Here is a 15,633-nt window from a genome sequence, read left to right on the forward strand (position 1 = left end):
TATCAATAATGCATGACATACAGTGCCAATAAGTGTATCCATCCTTTCAAAATAAAGATTATTTAAATGATTGTAGACAAAAAAATGTTGTGTTATACAAATATTCACAATAGACAAAATGACGCTGAAATTAACCACTAAATGTCACCGTTCAGCCTTCAACAATGAGCAAGGTCCTAACAGCGTAGTCAGCTATAAAAGTCCAAATAATGACAAACGTTTGCATATAACGTTAACGATGTTTGCACAAAATGATAAGCTGTTTGCACATCTTTTAACATAATGTAAAAGGCATGTGCAAATTACGTAGTGAATGCTAACAGAGAGTATCAGTTGTTCGGCAAAACGTGTATGAACTATACCATGATGTATTAGGTTTTTCACTGGAGAGACATATATATAAACACAACATAAAGCCGTTAGACTATAATATCATGAGGTTTTCATAGAACAAAGATGTATCAAAACAAAACGTTTAGAACATTCAGAATAACAATCACATTTGAGACAGGACGCAATTATTAACTGACTTACGTAAAGGAAGAATAGATACAAAATAGAAAAGATATGAAAGAATGTAAAGGTGGTTGATTATAAAGTTTGGAGGTATTCACTTAATATATAGTAGTTACAGCATAATGTAATGCCTATTGCACACAACAAAGTTCAGCAATGACATATCATACAATTGTTTGACCAAACAAATAACAAATTTGACATAGCACAAAGATGCAGTATCAGGACATAAAGGCACCTGCACATAACATAAATAAGAAATGACAGGACGTTAAGGCAAAGCGACAAAACAGATTAGATATTTACACTATATAAGACCGTTTCACAATTGAAATCGGATAAGTTCCTTACGTCGTAACTACAATCCCATTCCCTTTCATAAATGTGACCTACCGAATTAAAATTGAGAATGGAAATGGGGAATGTGTCAAAGAGACAACAACCCGACCATAGAGAAGACTATTTTCCGGATTTGATATCTTATAAGCAACACGACGGGTGCCACATGTGGAGCAGGATCTGCTTACCCTTCCGGAGCACCTGAGATCACCCCTATTTTTTTGTGGGGATCGTGTTGTTTATTCTTTAGTTTTCTATGTTGTCTCATGTGTACTATTGTTTGTCTGTTTGTCCTTTTCATTTTTAACCATGGCGTTGTCAGTTTGAGTTTGACTGTCCCTCTGGTATCTTTCGTCCCTCTTTTACTTATTTACTGCAATTTTGTAAATCTCTCACAAGAAACTGTGGAAGGAGTATCAGTACTTTCTTTTCCAGCTCGCCTACAAACTATTAGCTAATCCGCCAGATTGAATTTCATCAATATTATATAACGAGACAAATTTTCATTATTTGCAACACATACAAAAATTCTTGAGTAAACCTCTCTTTATGTCAATAGTTTCATATCTATTGATTTGTCAAACTCACTTGCAAGTGAATTATTCGTAATCAATGTTTTTAGGTTATTTTGACAAAATTGAACCATACTAGCTGCTGAAAGCGAATTATTATCTCCTACATTTCATTAAATGATTGAGCAAAAACATGATAAATTAGATTTTTTTACATATCTCATACCTAGTGCCCCTTTAAGACCATATATACGTCAATACTACCACTTTGAAGATTAAACACTAGATTCGGTTGATATATATCTTTATTCTCATAAAGCCAATGCATTACATCAGTACAGAGATAACAACAATAATTATTGACACACAGGTAATTAAAATCTTTGAATAATTATTTCGTTATGATACTTTACGCACATTTGATTTCAAATTTGTCCATCTCAGCGTTGAGTTTAATGTTTTAATCTGTACACGGCATGATATCTCATACAGATTATATAATTCCAACAGTTATGGATTTATCTGATTTGAGTATTAGTAGTTTAACAATAGGTATGAGATTGTGATCTATTTTGTTTAAACCTATCTGTTTGCTACCGTTGTGTACACGCATTACCATATCTTTCATTTTGATACTATCATTATATGGCCAAGTGATTAAATTAATATTTAAACAAGCTTTATTCTTTATTTCCAAAATAGTTGTGGCAATGTCTTATTTTAAATTAACAATTTGTTAAGTCCGTTTAATGCCATACAGACATCTTTGTTTTCACTATGACGGTTAACATTCAAACATTTTTCATATTATCTCCTGTCGACTGTTGTTGAATAAACATCATTAAAAACTAAGACATGTATTATATTAGTAGTTTACCAATGTTTTAAACAATTAGGAATAAACATAACAACTGCATTTTTTTAGAAGAAATTGCATCAGCACAAAATTGAAGCGCGATTAATAATTCGAATACATATGGTCTCCGTAGAACGTAACCATATTCTTCTACGAGAGTCCATAATCATTTGTATGTCTCCAAAGAGAATAGAATGCAATCGGTTAGGAGTAAGAATATACCACTATTGTGGCTCGAGAACAAGGATCGTGAAAACATACATCTCATGAATTAAAATACAAACACAGAACTGAATGTCCCTTTTAAATATACTCATTATAGAATGTCACTTTGATATATTTCGCTTCTCTTTTAACATAAAAAAGGGAATGGAAATGGGGAATGTGCCAAAGAGACAACTACCTAACCAAAGAGTAAAAATACCAGAAGGGCACCAATGGGTCTTAGACATCATGTTAACATACAATATCAGTCAACCTATTCGTTAATAATGACAATCATTTATCTTTATAGTTGATTTGTAATTTTCAGCTAGACTCAGGTTTTTATTTTAAATAAGGTATTGCTAACTGTTTGGTTTTCTACAAAGATTGGCTGTTGAGATATCAACTTGAAGGACTTAAACAATATGCAAGTGTTTTTGCATATTTTTTGTAGTTTTTTACAAGACATATATACAACAAATTAAAACAGTTAAAAAGTAATCGAAATAAAAAAAATTTTAAAAAAGAACTTAAAGGAAGATTTAAATCTTTAAACCAAACCTGTGCACTGGTTAGAAAAATTGTTAATACGGGATCAATTTCTAAAAATGATTTTAACTTCAGATTTCATCAGTTAAACTTATTCACAAAATCAGACTTAAAATTGTTCCGACATCCTTACTGAGACTGTTTCAAAATGAGCCATACAACTATAGCTAAGTTACAGCCATGGAAATTCAGAAGAGTAGGACTGAAGGTCCTCTACCACTAAAGATTTAAAAAAAACTCATTGATTTTTCTTGGGTGGAAAATAGAAAAGAATGTTCAAGTGCGAGTTTATAAAATATTTCAAAGATTTTAAAGTTTGAAGATACCACAATTTAAAAGTTTTCACACTTATATGTCAAGGATTTTGTCTTGACCTGCCCTGTTAATTTTAACTTCCTTCCTTTGCTAAAAATGCAAGCTATATCAAGTTTGCCGATAATCAAGATTTTTTTACGTTTAAGATATAATACTAACGTGTCTTTGAATACTTTCTTTAGCAGATATATACACAAAGTATGTATAATTTTGAGAAGAAGCAAATAACTCGACCTTTTGTGTCAAGGTTAACATAAAATTACCTTAATTTCAATAGATATGACCGAAAAAGTAATGACAATAGGGGCTATCTAAATTATTTTTACCCTGAAAATTAAGCTTCTAATGTGTGGACAAATCATGAAAATACTTTTGTTTTTATCTGTATCTGTTTGCAAATTCTTGCTGTTTATGAATTTCAGTAATTGTATATAAACTTCCGATTTGAAAACGAATAAAACCAAATTTTTTCAATGTTTCAAATTATAATTGACGAAATTTGTTATAAGATTTCATCATATACATATTGGTATATTTGGGAGTTTATTGTCATGATTGTAGGGACATGTAATCCTTTTGTAATTGCTGTCGTCCGGATGAGGCAATATGGCCGCTATTCAAATTAGCATCACTCGTTTTTGAAATTTTGCAATATGATTTTTTTACCGGGAAATATTTATCTGATTCGTTACACTGAAAACTATTGTTCATTTCAAATGAACATTATTCTAAATTATTTGGTTGGTACATTCATGAGTTCTTTATTTGCAGATTCAAAAACCATACAAAAACTCACGTGAGAGCATTTTGATTACGTTATATCTCTACTTTGAAATAGACATGCAACTAAATCCTACATTGTTCAAATTTCAGCTGTAAAAGATAGATGAAAGAGACCAAAGGAACATGAAAAGTTCATAAGTCGAAAAATAAACTGACATGGTTACAAAGGAAAAAGACCTACAAATTAAAAAAACTACGAAAAAGCAACATAGACAACTAAAAACTGGGCAGCATGAACCAACCAAAATCTGGGATGACCTCGGGTGATCTGGAGGGATAGACAGATCTGCTTTCAACTTACACACATTGTCGATTTCTAGATGGTAGTCAAGACTTGAGAAATGCTTTATTGTATCTGTTGTATCCCTTATCTTTAGTTCGATTGGATAGATGCATAAAACAAAGTCAGTAATTTTAAATTACTTAGTGAGAAAACATCATCTATATAAAGAAAAGTAAAGGTAGAGGATACACTTCTTACTTCTTTTGTTTCTTACTAAAATGGTCCTGTATTAAGGTTAAATACCACCAAATCATAGTACCTCACACCCGGTTGAATACGAAAAAGGGTCGAAAAATTATTCCATTTGAATTTGACAGTTGTCGGATTTTTTTCTACAATGCAGTAACATATTTCTGAGTCGTTCACATATATCTTGGGTGTTTCAAAGCATCATGGTGTTTCTTTAAAATAAAAATGGAAACTTGAGGTTACATGGTTACTAAAGCTTATACACAGGGAAAAAAAGTAGGTTAACTTCCAGTGATGGTTATTTTCCTGTATGCAATGAAATTTTACGTGAAATTATGTTTGTAAGTACTGAACAGAATAAATGTTTGTTGAAATACACGACATCCAAACCTAACAAACACATGTATGTTGTTAATCAAGCATCTTAATAATATTGAGAATTTTGTTAGAATCCAAGTCAATTTTTGATATAGTAGGATTTTCCCTCCCTAAGACAAGATACATGTATCTTAGTTAGGTCATGATACTTTCTTATCGGAATTTGTTCAAACTATTCATTTAAACGTATAAGACATAAATATTATTTTTGCATATATCACTATTTAGATAGACTCCCTCTATAAAATGGATTTCAAATCTGAAATCCCATAATCTTATAGAATGATTTAGCTAAAAATATGCAATTTGTGCTTTTATAAACACGTAATGTGTGAACATTACAGCTACAATTTAAGGTAATAACTAGCTCTAAATTCACTCTGAAAGCATTTATTTCAACTGGAACGAGTATACTAAATTTATTATGGGCAAGGTTAAAAGCAAAGCGTCCTCAGATTTTACCCAGATAAAAAATTTCAATTATTTTGTACGATTCATAACAAAGATTGCAGGGTATTTTCTCCTATAAATTATGTTTTGGTAAAATAAGAACTTTTAGAAATATTAAATCTTTAATAAAAAAATCACTGTTAACTTACCTGCAGTAAGAGTAAACAGAAATAAAATGTGTATAATGTACAACAAGGTTTACATTTTGATTTCCATGATCTAGTTTGCTAGGAGTACATCGAAGTATGATATTTTAAAGTTCAGACGTATGCTTTTAATCCAGTATTCGAACTAGTCCTATATTTCTAAAATTCATTTATATTCAGTCTATGGAAGAAGCGAATCGGTAAAAACTTTTCTTATATCACATAGCGATATTGTCTAATATCAATTGTAAATATGCAGACATTCCATGCGGAAAATGTTGTTTTCGGCAACGAAAAATTAAAAAAATACTAACTTTAAAACTTTTTGTTCAAATATAAACAACAATTTAGTCTAAATATACATTCAGAAGTTAGTTAGAAGCAAACGTTTATGTCCGTGAAAAATTTGAAGTGCTGTGTGTTTCTTATATATATAAATATACAAATGCTATTAGTTCTAATATCAATGAGATACTTCTAAAATATCATAGTGGTGTTTTTGTTATATCAATATTAGTACTAATTAGTTTTAACATTTGACTGCTATGTGTACCCATATTTTGACAATTTTACCTATTATGTCTGTTTTGTTCACGCATCGTTGTAAATATGACAGTATTTGATGAGACTGTCATACATGTGAGAGGTTTAGCGCTATAAAACCAGGTTCAATCCACCATTTTCAAAATTTGAAAATGCCAGTACCGATGGGGTTTAATAAACAATGTCGTAATCAAATAGCAAAGTATCAAAATTATGTTCACGTATATAACATTTAGCAAATTTTATAATGAACGCACCGAAATAATATATATCTGATATGCTCGAAACGCACTCATGGAAGACTTTCTTTATTGAAAACAACGAAACTAACTTGTGACAAAAATGAATCATCCTGTCCTGGTTCACATTGATTCGACAAAATCTGACCTGTACTTTTGAATCTCCTTTTTTATACAAATTAGACCGTTGGTTTTCCTGTTTGAATGGTTTAACACTAGTACTTTTTTTGGTTCTATATAGCGTGGTGTTCGCTGTGAGCCAAGGCTCCATGTTAAGGGCCCTACTTTGATCTCTAATGGTTTACTTGAAACAAATTATTACTTTGATGGAAAGTTGTCTCATTCGAACTCATGCACCATCTTATTATATCTATAAATCTATAAAATTTCCCCTTATAAATAACTGCTTTCCAGTCCTCCAAAAACGTCATTTGGGCGCTGAATCTTTTGTAAAGTGAAATATGAACTAGCACACTTCTAAAACTTTAACGGTAACGACAGTTTTGATGGTGCAAGAACGATTACGTCAATAAAAATACCAAATAAACAGAAGTGAACGATCTAGATTTATAAATATAGAAAAGATATATACACATTTCTAACGTCAACAGACATTTAAGCCCCAGTCCCACTAGACCACGATCGCACCGCGCTCACAGCGATCTAAAATAAATTCAGATCGTGGTGAGGTCACGGTATGAGCGGCATGAAAATGTAAATGTACTTCGATCATCATAAATTTGCATTTTATCCACAGATCGTAGTGCGATCGTGGCCTAGTTGGACGGCAGTATAACATCTTATTTATTTGTTTTCTAAACATTTTTTTTAGTATTCATTGAAGAAATGAATTTATAACAAGCGATACGGATTGTTATTTTGAACTAAGAAATGTTCACGTATTTATACGATCGGTTACTAGTCAAAAACAAAAGTCAAATGTCTGTGGCAACAATACATCGGAATGCCCTCACGGTCATCGCGATGTAAAGGAGAGTCCACGCGGCGAGCTGATTATGTTCATAGAGATAGAGATTCACCAACGGGAAAAGTCTTTGATATCCAAAAACAACTGTTTTCCTTTTCAATTTTTTTTTTTCGATATGTTGGTAATAAATACATTTTCTGTTTGACAAGATTTTTGATTTTCGTAGTATCTGAAGTTGTTCAATTTATAGTCTGAGGCTACTCAGTCAAAGTTCGGGACATCAACATTTGTACATTTTAATTTGTTTGGAATATTTATTTTTCCATTTGAATATTCAGTGTTATTTGGAGCTGTATTGGATTGGGTTGTTTGAATGAAGGGTTTATTTCTTTTGAGTAATAATATTTTTTGTCTATTTCGATATTACCCATGTGGATAGGCTAAAGCAGTGTGAACTCAAGGGCAGATCCAGCCGTTTTCAAAAGGGGGTTCCAACCCCAGGATAAAGGAGGGGGGTGTTTCAACCATATGTTACCATTCTAATGCAAAACAAAGGGTTTTCCAACCCCCGGACCCCACCCCCTGGAACCACCTCTGGACTTATATTAGAATCTAATAGGTCGGTAGATACAACAGCATTAAAACTCCGCCATTGCATCAACACTTCAAATAGAATTAGTCGGTTGAAACATGTGATTGAAAACAATAGACTGAACAGGTTGTTAATAGTTATCAAAGGTACCAGGATTATAATTTATAGTACGCCAGACGCGCGTTTCGTCTACATAAGACTCATCAGTGACGCTCATATCAAAATATTTATAAAGCCAAACAAATACAAAGTTGAAGAGCATTGAGGATCCAAAATTCCAAAAAGTTGTGCCAAATACATCTAAGGTAATCTATGCCTGGGATAAGAAAATCCTTAGTTTTTCGAAAAATTCAAAGTTTTGTAAACAGGAAATTTATAAAAATGGCCACATTATTGATGTTCATGTCAACACCGAAGTGTTGACTACTAGGCTGATGATACCCTCGGGGACGAAACGTCCACCAGCAGTGGCATCGACCCAGTGGTGTAAATAGTTATCAAAGGTACCAGGATTATAATTTATAGTACGCCAGACGCGCGTTTCGTCTACATAAGACTCATCAGTGACGCTAATATCAAAATATTTATAAAGCCAAACAAGTACAAAGTTGAAGAGCATTGAGGATCCAAAATTCCAAAAAGTTGTGCCAAATACATCTAAGGTAATCTATGCATTGGATAAGAAAATCCTTAGTTTTTCGAAAAATTCAAAGTTTTGTAAACAGGAAATTTATAAAAATGGCCACATTAATGATGTTCATGTCAACACCGAAGTGTTGACTACTGGGCTGATGATACCCTCGGGGACGAAACGTCCACCAGCAATGGCATCGACCCAGTGGTGTAAATAGTTATCAAAGGTACCAAGATTATAATTTATAGTACGCCAGACGCGCGTTTCGTCTACATAAGACTCATCAGTGACGCTCATATCAAAATATTTATAAAGCCAAACAAGTACAAAGTTGAAGAGCATTGAGGATCCAAAATTCCAAAAAGTTGTGCCAAATACATCTAAGGTAATCTATGCCTGGGATAAGAAAATCCTTAGTTTTTCGAAAAATTCAAAGTTTTGTAAACAGGAAATTTATAAAAATGGCCAAATTATTGATGTTCATGTCAACATCGAAGTGTTGACTACTGGGCTGATGATACCCTCGGGGACGAAACGTCCACCAGCAGTGGCATCGACACTTTCGACTATCAAAAGGGTCGAGCAAAATTTTCAAAATGATAAGTTCATGTAAGCGTTAATTTTGTAACAGATAGGACATTTTAATGATATTGATCCTCAAACATTAAGCCGTTCATGAACTAAGTTTGTGAATTATGTTAACGGTTTTCTTGACATGCATTGTGACGTGTCATCGTATTCATTTTATATAAGAAAACTATTGCAGTTATATAAGAAAAGTATCGTATTCATAAATTTTTTATATTTAAAAAACATCGCTATGATATAAGACAAACATCGCATTGATATAATAAAATATAGCAGTATATTTGACTTATAGGTGATTTTGGCTTAGCAAACAATTGAATTCATCTCAATTGCATTCCACTGAATTTGCTACATGATATTTATTGAATGTGTACATCTACAAATGATAAATCGTGCATTTATTTTTCATTTATCCAACAATTCAATTTTATCGTTTAAATACACCTTGCTTGTTATTACATAAAATAATTCATGGAAATTATGTCGTGTTAATTGTCACCCTGTTTTAAGAAAAGAGTAATTACTTTATACCGAGAAATCTGCCTTTCTTTGTACAAGTGCTAACATTCGTCTGACATTTCCCACAATGCAACTCGTTGATATAAGACAATACCGCTTGTTGATATAAGAAAAGTTTTTAGAGATTCGCTTCTTCCATAGACTGATCTTGTTAACATGATACATGTGTGGCAAACTCCAATTAAAATATTGTTTGCATTCAAGGTCAAGATCAATGTGACAAAAAATTAATAAGTTCTGCTTTGGGTAGTAATGTAGATGTTTAAATCTGGATTTAAATTAACGTGCATTTATATTCTATATGTGCAAACCATTATCATTAAATCTCAAACTAGATAAATGTGCATTTATATTATATAATTATGTACGATGAGCAATTGGTTAAAAGGGGGGGGGGGGTTCTATCAACATATATTTTTGTGAGCAGTTATATGTTCAATCGCTTGAGAAAATATCACATAAATTCAACAGAAGATTAAATGATTTAAACAGATCTCGAAACATCCTGACTCCCTATAACCATTTGATTCCATGACCAATCCGTAACATGAATTCGACTAATTTCATTTATATTTTTAGGGGGAGTTCTCGATGAGGAATCTTCAGTCCCTATGATGCGAAATTGAAATCCCATATTTGGTTTAGAAAATTCTTAAAATTATTTTGATCACAGAATGAATAGAAAATGTTCAAGTACATCACGGTAAACACACTGTATATTTTTTTTTATTTAAACGTTCGTTATTGATAATCAGAAGTTAACCAGGATGTACAAACGAATCGAAGGGTTATAGATCAGTGTATACCACGACTATGTTTAGCATGGGTGTCAAAATTTTAACACAACATTCAAACAAACAAAGATGTGCTTCATTGTTTACCAAATATGTTACAATGATATTGTAGTAGGATTGTCAATGAGATAACTCTCCACACAGAATACCCCATTGTCAGCTATAAAAGGCCACCATGAAATCACAAATGTAAATCAATGCAAACGAGAAAAGTAACAGCAATATTAATGGGACAGTACAACATAAGAACGAACTATAAAAATCCATCGAAAAAGGCTAAACTTATCAGATGGATACAAATAGAAATACATATAACAAAATCAGTGAAATGTGACCGGGTAGGGTGTATGTTAGAATTTAATGAAAATCGAAATCAGGGGTGATCACGACATTAGAACTGCTCCAGATGTGGTATATAAGTTTCTGTACAATAGAGAGGATAAAAAATTTGACATTTACAATGAATTTTATTTGTAATTTCAGAACACATTTATTTATCAATAATATTCTTATTACCTTTCATAAACAAACGTACTACAAACATAGCTTGCTCCTCTGTTTTTGTGTCAATTAAATAATGAATTAATTTACCGGTCGCCGTTTCTACAAATAACATCTCATAATAGCAATTATTGTTCGGGTACGTGTTCATGATCCAAATTCCATTAAAATCAGAAATATTTGCCTATAAAGTCCGACAAAGTAGACAATATATGTATCATCTATTCTTGAGGAGTTGGTATTTTTTATGATACGACATGTCCATTAATTTGTCAACAACAAGCACCATCGTTTGTCTGATTTTCATTTTTTTTAACCATGACGTTATCAGTTTATTTTCGACTTTTGGGTTTGAATGTTACGGAAGCCGATAAGGGCCATTCAAAAAAAAATATGTCGTAATTACGACATAGCATGTCGTAATTTTGTTATATTATGTCGTAATAACGACATCGTTATATATATGAAAGAATATGTATTATAATTGCCAAGAGACTAAATGACACAGAAATTTAAAACAACTATATGTCCCCAATATTTAGAAAAGCCCCCGCATAGTCAGCTTTAAAAGAGGGACGAAAGATACCAGAGGCAGAGTCCCGAAATGCTGTGTGACCGACAGTATTGTTAATTAATTATTAGCTCCCTTGGTAAAACTCCAAATTTCATGTTTAATGTATTTAATTGTTAAATAATTTACATGAAGCTTTATAAGTATTTATCATACACTTAGATTAAATAACATATGATTTTTACTGTATGATAATAGCATTAAATTAACGTAAATTCCATATTTTTCGAATTGGTGCTTAGCGGGCTGATATGAAAGGTTTATCACATGCTTCGAGTGTTATCACATGCCTTTCCGTAACGTTATCGCATGGCATTCCGGTTAAACTCGGCAAATTCCGCAAAAATACACCTCAATGCTACGTTTTCACTGAAAAACATTACAAAGTAGTGTACAAAACAATTATTTGGATACTGGAAAGTATGTTTTGTAAAATAATAAAAAAAACAAAACATCAAATTATTAAATAAATGCATTTTTTTAAAGTTGCAAACATAATTTAGAAAGTTACTTTACAAAAAGTTGATTTTTTTCAAGCAGTTTATTATGTATATTTTTGAATTATTATTTTGTCGTTTCGTCAAAATTTAAATGTTTTTTTCTATGTTTAGGCATATGATAGAAAGATTTCATATCGAATGTACTAAATTTGGGGTCCGACGTCCGTGAACTTTTCACTCTTTGAACTTCTATTTGGGAACCACGTAAAAGGATCAACATATGAATATGTGATTATTCTCCATCGTTGAAGCATATGATAAAAAGATCATAATATGTCATTTTTCATATCGCATGTATGATCAGCCCTCGGTCAACATCAGCCCTCGAGCCATGTGGCTCTTGGGCTGATATTGAATCTAGGGCTGATAATACATGCGATATGAAAAATGCCATGTAATAATCTGATAATATTTGTTAATTGCATAGCTTTTTCTATTTAAGAGATATTATTAAAGATATTTCTTTATATTGAAAGTTTCATATTTGCATCGTCGCAAAATCTTATGCACCTTCTTTGGTTTTCTTTCTGTGAGAAACTTATATATTTTAAAGATTCCATTCATTTAAACTTAAGACCAACCGTGCAAGGGCTGGATAGCCAATTAAGATGGTTAATAACTTCCAATTGTAGTACGCTTAACAAATTACCAGCAGTGGAAAGGCTGTAGAGCCTTATATATACTACTTATTGGAAGAATAATACGTGAATTTATGTGAGGACTGACATTCAGTCCTACCAAAGCAAGCCAAGCTTTCTACCTCCTTTTAAATAAGTGCAAACTAGATGACTTCTTAAAATAAAGGTGAATTGAAGTATTGATTGCTCCATATTTCTACTTTCAAACGTTGGGCATGATGTTCCTAAAACACGTCGTTACACTTAAAAAATGCGGCGTCGAAGAGGGGTTTTGACTTCGATTAAGTTTTATTCGGTTTTTATATAAACAAACAAACCAACAAACCAACAAACAAATATATATGTTGGTTGATTCTTCCAGTGGTTCTGTTCGTTTTGTGATGTCATTTTATCATAAATTACCTCAAGTTGTGGAAATCGATTTAATAATGTTTATCCTTTAAGTTATTTCAACTAAAAACGCACTACTGTCGCAAGTAATGTAAGAAGGAAAGATAGGACGGGAGTACATGTATACGGTTTTACATAAAAATTGTACAAAACTTTTATCATAGGATGTTAAACTTTCAAGGTGCATATCATATGTCATTGTAAAATTTCTATATCTTAATTCAACCCCAATACAAATATATCTGATACTCTGCAAGTAAATCGAACATTTTTACCCTTGGTTAGATTGGAATAGTTATTGTATTTTCCCTGGCACATACATTGTAAGTTGTCGAAATACACCCCTTCAGTTACTTGAACCTTGGCCTGAGAATTATTTCCAAAGTCATCTATACTGTTTTACTTCTGATATACATTTTAAAATATAGTAATCTACTCCTGGATCGTCCGCGAAAACGGCTAATATAATCCCGGATTTTCATTAATTCGATGAAACGGTTTTCGTCGCTGTTTGGGATTCGTCTGTCAATTACCTCTATTTCATGCACAAGTTTATATTGGACGAAAAGTTCCGGCTTCGCTAGTACAGGAATTACTTTCACCACGACAGTTATAACATAAATAGCAGGACAAATTGCGAAGTAAAACATTCCGTGAACTGGTATTAAGTCTTTTAATATTGGTGATTGCACCTTACTGAAGTGACGACGTTAAGGGCATACGATACAGTTACAGGGGAGGTAATGACGTTGATAACGTAAAATGTTATTTTCGCGACGTCAAACTATGACATAGTGAGAAAAGATGCATTTTGCGACTATTCTTTATCATTCAAACTGATTTAATTTGAAAACGAATGCATGGAGCCCTATTTTTTAAAACGACATTTTGTTTCATTTTGTAGGGAGATTATATGGACCAAATTTTATAAAACTGTAAATAGAGGATTTTTTTTAATTTCGATAAATATATCATTTTCTTAATTCATGACCATTTGATAAATATCAGTTATTTCTGAATAGAAAATGCATAATTTGTTAGAATACTTATGAAATACAAAAATTACAAATTATCTAACAAAAAACAATTTGTGTTTATCTTTTAAAACAAAAAAGTTATGGCTTTCTTTCGAACGGGAAAATACGGTCACAAATCCGAATTTTGATCAAATATACAAAATTTAGACCTCATTTAACTCAAAAAGTAGCACATGAAGGTATATTTTTTATTACATATTTGATTTAAGCAGACAAAAACTAGCCTACATGGAAATTTACATCAAACTGTAAATACAGAATCAAAACTGTATCGTATGCCCTTAAGTGATCTTTTTCGGAGTACTTCCACAACATCAATTTCAATTTGCATTTTACATTTAGAGGACTGTCTTGGTGTCTCCAATTTGTCTTTGCAAAAGTTGGACAAAGTTTATGTAATGAGATTTTTCCCCATTTCCCCATTCTTTTAAATAAATCTTTAAAAGCTATAAACGAATAAAAAAAATTGCAAAATTTAACCTGTGTCGAACCTATGTCCCCGGGCGGAGTCTATAGCAACATGCACTATTCTTTTTTTTTCGGCAGCAATCATCAACCTCTTTTTCCAAATTTCACAACAAGATTCGTTTTAATTATCATGAACATTTAATTGAAACTTTAGCACATGTAACGTCGGAAATTAGCGTCTTTCGTATTTTAGACGTTTTCAGACGTTTGGACAAATTGGCTACCGTTTTGTAATGTGTGGAAGCATTTTATTCCTTTAAGACCAAAATATGTAGTTAATAAGAAAAGAATCTTGGCATGTTTTACTCTTCGTGTATCTAACTTTTGATTTGATCAACTATAAAAAAATATGCGTTAACTGCTTTGAAAAATAAAATATCAACTTGGACAAAATGGCTACCGTTTGAAAAACAACTGTGTATAGAGAAGATTTTATTGAATCAGCAATGTTTGAACTCACGAACAATGAGGCAAATAGTTGTACTTTTGTTAAATATTATTATCGTCTTACTCTTTTTATTCATTTTCTGCTATATCTACTTGTAAAATTCCCTTTTAGTCGTTGGACATTTTTCTTATTCCAGCTTAATATGCAGCCACCGAGTCAAATGAAATTTGACAAAATAACGGTTTTAACGCCACAAAGAACCAACACATGTCGTTATTCCTGCCAAGAATCAAGAAGATCAGAGAATAAGAAATAGGATCACTATACATAAGAGTTATAACAGTTTTTCATAAATGTAACGTTGGATATCCGTTTTTTTTCACATAGTTTTGTTATTGTAATCCTCAAATATACCAGATATTACTTAGTATATGATCAAGAGCTGTACAAACATAATTAAAAACATATATTGAATTTGTTTTAATAATGGTTCGTGTTTTCTAACATTTTTATATTGTTTTGCGGATGAAATTTTGAAGATTCTGTTTAATTCATAGGGGTTGTAGGAACATCGTGCCAAACGTTTGAAAGTAGAAATAGAGCAATTAATACTTCAATTTACCCTTATTATAAGAAAGCATGTAGTTTGCGCTTATTAAATAAGAGGTAGAAAGCTTGACTTGCCTTGGTAGGACTGAATGTCAGTCCTCAAATCATTCCACGTATTATTCTTCCAATAACTACAGATTAATATCGACTTTGAAAGGCCGTACAGCCCTTCCA

Source organism: Mytilus galloprovincialis, chromosome 10 (assembly GCF_965363235.1).
Source record: "Mytilus galloprovincialis chromosome 10, xbMytGall1.hap1.1, whole genome shotgun sequence".
Taxonomy (NCBI): Eukaryota; Metazoa; Mollusca; class Bivalvia; order Mytilida; family Mytilidae; genus Mytilus; species Mytilus galloprovincialis.